At 37.7% G+C, this 9,473-nt stretch overlaps 1 long non-coding RNA gene across 1 annotated transcript; it reads right to left on the reverse strand.

Annotated features, from left to right (window-relative positions):
• Positions 1-2,068: 2,068 nt before the first annotated feature.
• Positions 2,069-7,780, reverse strand: LOC134822468 (uncharacterized). The gene is made up of 4 exons (XR_010161191.1): positions 7,641-7,780; positions 7,358-7,494; positions 2,801-3,670; positions 2,069-2,627 (listed from the first exon to the last, which is right to left on the reverse strand). It is a non-coding gene; the product is annotated as an uncharacterized LOC134822468 (long non-coding RNA).
• Positions 7,781-9,473: the final 1,693 nt, after the last annotated feature.

Genomic DNA, 9,473 nt, shown 5'->3' on the forward strand with positions numbered 1-9,473 from the left:
TAACAATTTTGCGTTGGCACAGTAGCGCATTTAATTTCGCCGATCAAGCATGAAGCCTCATTGAGTGCGCGGCGCGGCACAGTAACGCATCGCGCTACAAAACTTCACATAGCCATGTGTATACGCGTTGTATCACGTTGTGACCCCCACCACCCACGGTCGTTTCACGATACAGAGGGAGCCGCGCACTTCGTGCGCGGCGGGTCATACAACGTATGACAATATACGCGTACTATGTGACGCGCTTGTTTCACAAGTGAAACAAATTTAAAATTTTATCCTTTATTTTACAATCATAATATAATAATATTTATAAGCCTCCGTTTTGAAAGTTTTAAATTTTGATATATTCACATTTCTATTTAAAATTCAATTTAATGTATAAGTCAATAATTGGCCGCCACCCACTGCGAGCTGATCATTCGCGAGGTGAAAATGAGCGCTGGGGACGATCTCTCTGAAATTTTACCTGTTGGTTCAGTGGACGATTTTAGCCACAGCGCCTTAAATTTAGCACGATCGTCCATAATCACACAAAGTTACAGCTAATTTAGTGATGTAAACACTCGTCGCAATATACTGGAATTGAATCGAGCGCGTTACTATGGTTACTGCGCGTTGATATGGTTACTAGATTTAGATTAGATTCATCGTTTTAGCGCGCGTAGCATGTAGCATTATTACAATTCTATCATATTGTCATATTATTATTAGATGCACGAGTTTAGCTGCATTTTACATTTAATTTCAGGAATCTGCAAGATTTGTAATCGATTAGATAACATTTAATTTCGTTCTTCATTCCTTGCTTGGCGGTCCTCATTTATGTATGTATTTTTACCTGGGAGCAGGAACTCCAGGCTACGCTTTTCATTAACCGGGATGTAATTTTCATAAACCGATTAGAGTTTAGTCAGTATGACATGCTGATCGCCGCCAGACAGTTGAAAATTTGTTTCATACACATAAAATTGATTGTGTCATATCTGAGTTCTTGGCTGTATTTCGAAACCTCAGTCAGTTATGGGTTTTTACCGGCCTAAATAAAAAGTCAAGTTTACAGAACATTTCTGGGGAACCTTGCTATGTGTTTTACTTAACAAGATCAAAGATGCGAAGGTGAGGAAAAGGAAGCGTGCATTCGAGAGCGTATCATTTTGTACATTATATTACCCCGATCTGAAGCAGGAGGTGACCGGGATTGGCAATTTTGAGTTATCCCGGTCCCGGTCAACCGGGTCAAGTCACATTTTTCATCCCGGTCGCGGTCAAATGCTTATTTATGATCCCGGTCCCGGTTAATTCAGGATTCTTGGTCCCGGTCAATCACTCAAATTTGCCGGGATTTTGACCGGGATCTTTTACATAATTTCATTCACTGTGATTTTAAGTTTTTACTTTCATTCATTGTGAATTTCATCTTTAAACAACCTCTGAGCCAAATAAAACAATGTTTAAAATTGCTAAACAAGTTTAGGTAACTAATATCGTTACATAACTCATAAGTGCAAACTAACATAAAGTTTTCAACTCGGGCTACGCCCAATTGTCAATTGGAGAATGAAACTGTTGAATAATTTGAGGGATCATTGACTGAGGAATGAGGAATGAGGGTGAACTTGAGTAATCAGTACATGAACATTATTGGTGTAGTACATTAGGCCCTTGCCCCATGTTGACGGGTTTTTTCTAGTTTTTTCTAATTTAATATTCTAGTTATTACTTATCAAATTGTTCAATTATAATGTAAATGAAAGTTGCAGCTTTCAATATGAGAATACCAGTTTTGGTCCCGGTCATCCCGGTCAAATCCCGGTCATCCCGAAAAAATTGTATTGTTGGTCCCGGTCCTGGTCCCGGTCCCGGTAAGATAGAAATCCCAGAAATTATTGGTCCCGGTCCCGGTCACGGTAAATTGATAATCTCAGTCCCGGTCCCGGTCAAGTCACATTTTGTATCCCGGTCCCGGTCCCGGTCCCGGTCCCGGTCCCGGTCAGGCCTAAAATCATGTCCCGGTCACCTCCTGATCTGAAGTTTGATGACTAGAAAACAGTGAATACAATTAATGTTTATTAATATTATTATCGAACTTCATATTATATTGTTTATCCTAAGTAAAGATCTGATAACTCTACAACAGGGATCGGTTAAACTATAAATGGAAACAATTTAAATACTGAAACATAAACTAGTGTTAACATATCTATAATACGTTAACTTAAAACTTAATTACATCAACTTGCAAGATTTAAAAAATTTTCCCTATAAAATACAGAGGCAATATCAAATATGGCACAGTTCAGTCAAATGAAAAAATCTGTTTGTTGATGGCACTGAAGAATATTTTGAAAAAAGCTACGATGAAAGTTGAAGGAACAGTTAAAGGAACACTATACCAATTTCAGAATGTAAATTTTCGTGTTTAAATATCATACTTTATAAGGTATAAAGTTTCGTATTATTAATCAAAAGTTGGTGTAATATCACACGTAACACGTTTTAGATATTAAACAGAAGAAAGTTTTTTGTCCTAGATCAAGAGCTGCTCATTTCTCACAAGCAGTGTGGTCGGGGTTCTGTTCTTCGATTCTTGCTGCCTTTGTCTTTCGCACGCAAGTAGGAGTACCCTGAGGATTAGAGGCAATAATAATAATAACGCTTTATTTGTATACCGCTTAGGCCGTATAATCAACCATGAATTATTAAAATTTTATAGTTCTACAATTGGAACCTGCGACTTGTTTTGCAGTGAATCACAATCCAGACGAAATGTGTAATTTTAAAAAGTATAGGTACACACCTGTCCGTAGTTTCTCGTACATCACGCGTGACGTCCGGCTAGAAGGAGTTTCTCCCAGGTCTGCTGTCTAGGAAGAGAGAATGGGAGATGAGAGCTGTTTGAGCTTTATGACTTCACTTAACAGCCAGAGGTGCCATAAGCTAACTCGTCGTAAATTGCGAGCTCTGGCAGGTATCCTCGGGTGATTGTCAGATGAGATGGTGGTCCAAAAGAAACTGCTGGGAGCCTGACAGAAACCCGTATTGCAAGCCCCGAAACGGTGTCAGGTTTGTGACTGAAGATTCTGATCAAGCTCAGGGTTGAGTCTACACAGTGTCGCCACTTGCCGATGCCAGTTGATGCGACAGGACACTGATTTAAGTGGGAAGTTGTGTCTAAGAAACAGCGTGTGGTTCGGGTGCCGGTTGAACGCATGTAATAGGGAGGGTATATCCGTATTTCGCTGCTAGGAGGTGGTCCGCAGATTGCGTGAAGATGCCTACTTTTAAACCTATCAATAGGTTCAATAGGTAGGTGCTAGTGATGCAGTCCTTGACCCGGAAGCTAAGGCTTCCCCGTTTCTCGCTCATTTGTGCTCCGATGTTCTTGTGACCTCTGCAGGGGTCAAGTGCAGGATGAGGGACATGGCCGACCAGGAGAAGGTTGTTTTTGAGAGGTATTTTTATACAGTTTAACTGTATCATTACCCTTGGAAATCTCTCGACCCAAACGATGCCAAATTCTGCCTCCGAGCACAAGTACTTTGTAGGGGGTCAGCGAGTCATTTCATGTCTATTGTTCAATGTCGTTGAGTACAGGGGAAGTTAGCTGCTGTCTACTGCCGTTATTCTCCAATTCTTAGAGTTCGTCTTTCGCACGTGAGTAAGTTTCCTGGGGAAAATGAATAGTCAACCAAAAATTATTAATAATAAACATAGATGGACTTCCCACAATTATAACCAGTAAATCTGACACCTGCTAGCTGGCGTAAATTTAAAATTTAACACGCAGTGCGCGCGCCGCGCGCTAAAAATATCTCAAATTTGAAAACTGATGTGGTTTTTACCGAAAATCGAATTCGCGCCAGAAGATGCAGTAGATGAATTCATAAATTTGGAACATGGGCACATCACAGTATTGGCCGTATTTGAGTGCTGGGAAGGCTCAGTTCGGATTTCTAAGATGGATATAGCCGTAAGCTAGGCCTAGGAACCATAAAAAGTCGTATAAAACTACCCATGGAATGACCAGAAATGAACGAAAATGAACATTCTTCTCAAAATGCTCAGAATGGTTTAAAATGGGTCGGAAAGTGTTTATATTAGTCCTAGGACCACTCAAACCAAGTTTGAGAATCATTGCATGTCTAGAACCGATGTTACCAATGTTCCAAAATGTCCCAATTTTGGCACAATAATCCTCCTGAGAATCCAGATTTTTGGAACACGGGCACATCGAAGTATTGACTGTATTTAAGTGCTGGGAAGCCTCAATTCGGTTTTCTAAGATGGATGTAGGTAAAAACTAGGCCTAAGAGCCATCAAAACTCAAATAACATTACCCAGGTTCATGGAATGTATGGAAAATGAACAAAAATGAAAATAGTAGTTGAGATGGTGGAAACATTTGATACAATTTTGGAAACATGCTTTTACAGCCGTATTTATGCTTGTACTGACTTGGACACGTTCATAAAAAGGTGGCACTAGAGATTGATTTTTCACTGCCAAAATTGTGTGAAGCATTTTAAAATACTTGTATCTCAAGGAGTATGCTATGAAAGTTAACCAAATTTTAATGTGGTCCAAAAAGATTCAAATGTCACATAATAAAGTCATTCATCTCTTTATATCTGTTAATTGTGCAGATATGAGCCAGAAATCACAAAATATTCATTTCTTGCACCTCTAATGATGAATTTACATTCTGTGAGTGTGTCCTGCTTCTCAATGTGATTATTGAACCTTTTTGAGATAGCTGAGTGTTAAAAGTGCAAAGAATCACCGGTTAAATGTGGAGTTACGATGCAATTATCACATACAGGGTTAATTCTGACTAAGTATTTTAGAATGATGAATGTGATATGAATATCAACGGAATGATTGTAACAATGAACTCTATCAATCACAATTATATCATGCTAACTAATATTTAGAGAATTTAGATGGTTAAAAGTGCCATAATGAGTCAAAAATCACATAAATGAGCATGTATTGAAATGATGCTGTATCAGGGGAATGTACACTGTCCATTTGAACACTGTCCATTAGTACTCCGATGAAAAAGCGATGAATGTCGATTTGCCGTGATTCTAGCTTTGTGTGTTATTGTGTGATTTCAATGCAAGGCAATGAAGGGACTCAGGTACCACGATCTGGCAGACAAACATGTCTGAACAGACATAGCGAGTCAGATCTGGTTCAGGAAATTTTATCGTTAAAGAGATATTCATATTTCATATGAATCAATACTCAGGTTTCTAATTTTGGACTCGCCCGGGGTTTGATTATGATACTTTGAGGAATGACATTTGATTTATAAGTTGATTTCAAATCCCCTATGGGTACCAGAAATACTGGTTTCACAACAACAACATCACTTTTTGGCTCTATATCAGGTTGGTATTCATAGTAAATCTGCAGTAATTTGTTGGGACACTGCACTTGTTTATGGTCATGGAGAAGTTCGTTATTAGAGTAATAGTGGAATCAATAATCACAAAACACTGATTTTAAACTGATTAAACTAGGCAAGTACTTTTACTACTCAAGCCATGATAATTTTGTCTCCATACTGTGACAAATGAATCAATCAGTTACGTATAATACTTAATTGAATTTTTGAAATGTGATTATCGATTCATTACCTTTCTTTTCAAAATGTCATTACAACTTGAACATTACATATGATTCAATTGTCATACTTTAAAGAAAATTACATAGTTGGTAGCCAGATTTGTGTGATTTTTGAATCATTTAACCACCCAGATCAAAAATTATCGCTCAAAGGCCTTCAATATGGTATAAGCTTAGACATGGATTCAAAAATCACATAATAAGAACCATAGAATGGATCTATGTTGTCATATTGTGCACTTAATTTAAGACTTACTATAGTGAGACTTAATAGCGCACCAATAACGAAAATGCGATTTTTGAATCATATTAACTGGTTTTAATACTATTTAATACTATTTTGTACCCTAAAAAATGATAGAAAGCCAATAAAAACGTAAGATGATTCAATAATTACTGCTCAAAATAGGCTCATTTCCAATGTTTAAGTTGTGATTTTTGAATCATTTTGGCACCAATAACAATTTCAGATAAGACATTTTATTCCTTACATGCATTATAGTCACCATATCAATTTTGGCGTCTTTGTGAATAGTACTTTTCAGATTATCTAGTGTTGATTCATCTTGCATTTCTAATTGTGTGATTTTTGAATCATTGGCACACAAATAACGATAACTCCTGTGATATAAGCACTACAGACTCCGTGATTTCAGGATCATGAAATTTAATCGAATTTCTAAAGGTATAGATAGATATATCAACCAACAAAGAGCAATGACCATTTTTAAAACTCATTTAAAAAAAATCAATCTCTAGTGCCACCTTTTTTTGAACGTGTCCACTTGGAATCTATCTGGTATGGTAGAAGGACACATGTACTAACATTTCCAGCCACTTAGAAGTGCAAAATACTCCCCTGGTTCATGGAATGAATGAAATGAACACAAAATGAACATTTTCCTAGAATCCCCTGAATTGGGCTAAAACCAATTGGAATCGGTCGGTATTGATACTAGGAGTGTCCCTGAGAAGTTTGGTGTGCCTAGCATGTTCAGAAAGGGCTCTGGGGCAATGTTTCTATTTTGGTTTCAGAGTAGTTGAGATGGTGGAAACAATTGACACAAATTTAGAAACATGCTTTTTAGCGGTAATTATGCCTGGACTGGCATGGAATCGATATGGTATGGTAGAGGGGCATATTGTTTACTAACATGTTCAGCAACTCAGAAGTTTTTTTCTTTGACATGTAATACTCCACCGAAGGGATAGGGTGCGTCAAGAATCATCCAGTTTCACATCGAAAGCACTATTTTCACACATCAAATTGTGACATTTTTTGTTCAACTTTAAAAAAACCTTTTTAGTGCAAAATGATCCCCTGGTTCATGAAATGAACAAAAATGAACTTTACCCTAAAATCGCCTAAACTGAGTTGAAGGCGATCAGAATCGATTGGTATCGATACCAGGAGTGTCCTTGAAAAGTTTGGTGGCCCTAGCATCCTCAGAAAAGGCTTTGTGGGCAATGTTCCATTTTGGTTTCAGAGAAGTTGGGATTCTGGAACAGAATTGAGACAAATTTGGAACAGGCTTTTTGGGCAGTAATTATGCCTTGGCTGACTTAAAATCGATCTGGTATGGTGGAGGGGTATATTAACTACATTTTTGGGTGTTTTCAAATTAAAGATTTCAAAGCCAGATTTTCGGCTTAAGTTGGCTGGGACATGCCCAAATTGTATATGCTTTGATCGTGATCGGGTTTTCAAAAATAAACGATTTACCTTTCGCATATGATGGACTTTTTCCCGAAGAAGGTGGGTATTTTATCCTTGTAGTTTTCCAGAGAAGGACGTAGTCTTTTCCACATCTCTGTCATCAGAGAAGTCCTCTCGATTAAAACGGTCCCTGTTTGGCACTCCTGAGATAATTGACTGTCTTATACACAATGGTTTTACCGTTTACAACATTTGCAGTAATATTTATTACCGAATTTAATTAGAATTTAACCCATACATTTTAAACACATGAACTGCTGTATCAGTAACCATCAAAATAGAGACAAACCTATGAATTTGATGTTTATCTTGTTAAGTGGGAGGTTAACCTCTTCTTGACACAAAATACCCAGTCGTCTCCTGAGATCTCCGACATGACAGAGGAAGCTACTGTCGAGTTCGATATTACAGCTAACCTAAGATAGTCAAACTGAGTGGGATCAATTTTAAGCATTACAAATCAGCAGTTATCAAGCAACTGTGATGAAAGAGCCATTATTGAAATGTAAGGCAGATCTAGAGCTAGGAATGTGTTTCGGGGCATCAAAGAATAAGTATCTGTGTACTGTTCTTTACCATACCATTTAAACGATTTAATACATGGAAGTATCACAATAATATACTTTTTCAAAAACATAAACACGTTTAAAAAAAGGCTCGAATGGGTTATCGATATTTCCATATAATAATAATAATAATTCTATACAGTTACATAATTGAAACAATTATGGCCCCTTATTGTGGGCAGAGTATGTGTCTTTATTGAATTGTCCTGATATAAACTTATCTGAGTGACTGCATTAAAATAATTTAAGGTGAGTTCTCTTAAAACTTTAAGACAATAGGAATAAATACTAGGACCTAATAAAATGAAAACAAAATGCAGCCATCTAATTTGTTGTTGAGCTTTCTCTTTTCCTACGGTTGACTAGAGGAACCATCTTTGGCGAGTATTAGGAACTTAGACCATTACTAATACCGTGCTGTAAGTTTGCAAGGCATGTGGACTAAGTGGGTCGAGAGTACTCAACTTGAAAGTGGGTGTTGAGAATCCTCAACTATACTAAAGATAATGATGTTCAGAAGATGAGGCAGTAGAGTGAGTAGTAGATGCTGAAGAAGAATAAATGTCACAAGAGATGAGCACTATAATAATCATCTTTATGATAGTTCACCAATGGCAATTTGTGCTAGAGAGCGGAAGGCAGTGATGCTGTTATCACTATCATCTCTTAAGATAGACCATGATGGTTGGTCATTAAAGGAATGGTCCTGCAGGGTTTCCCTGTAAGAGCAGCTGCACAGTGGACAGTAGAAGAGTCTGTGATAATTGGTGTCCAATACCTTACAATTTGGACACTGAGGGTCGCAGTTGTTGGCTACCCTTGCCTGGAAGGCTGCAAAGGTGATGTCATGGCCATGTAGGAGAGACATAACCTTAGTATCCGTGTTTCTGCTTGAGTAGCGAGGAAATAATCGTTTGCTCCTTTCATCAATGTTATCCAGTATCTGACCCTCACTCTGATTTATTCTTGGGTTCAGCAGGAGATGTTTATTCCAAGTAAACTCCATGAAGCGGATTATTTCTTCTTTTGAGTAGCTGACAACATCGTTCTGGACACTAGTCAGAAGGTCTATTTTGCTTCTGTTTAGTTCTTTGGACCCAGTTTTCCACGTTAGAAACTTACGTATCTCGTCAATATGGTGCTGGTATCGGTGGGCCTTTGCCTCCTCTAGCTGCAAGATGAGCCCTTGCATAAATGGGTCACTTGTAAGTGCTTTTATTATAAATTTTATAGTGACCATCTTGTATTTCCATATAATGCAGAATTGAAATAATCTGTTTAGGAGTAATACGTTCAAATTCGATCCTGATCTACAAAAGAGTAACATGATAACAAAATCCGCTGTGCTTATCTATACTAGAACAAGTTTTAGTAGTCTCCAGCACATCACAGCTTAAAGGCAGTAACACTAAATCGATTACATTAAATAACCTCTTAAGATCATTTAGTAACATCTGTATTTCAATGTGCAACGAAACAGCTTCTATACTACTTTACTACTTCTATACTATACTACTTTACTATCAACTAGATATACGGTTTGAGCATTGAAGCTC

Source organism: Bolinopsis microptera, chromosome 10 (assembly GCF_026151205.1).
Source record: "Bolinopsis microptera isolate Bmic1 chromosome 10, MBARI_Bmic_1.0, whole genome shotgun sequence".
Lineage (NCBI taxonomy): Eukaryota > Metazoa > Ctenophora > Tentaculata > Lobata > Bolinopsidae > Bolinopsis > Bolinopsis microptera.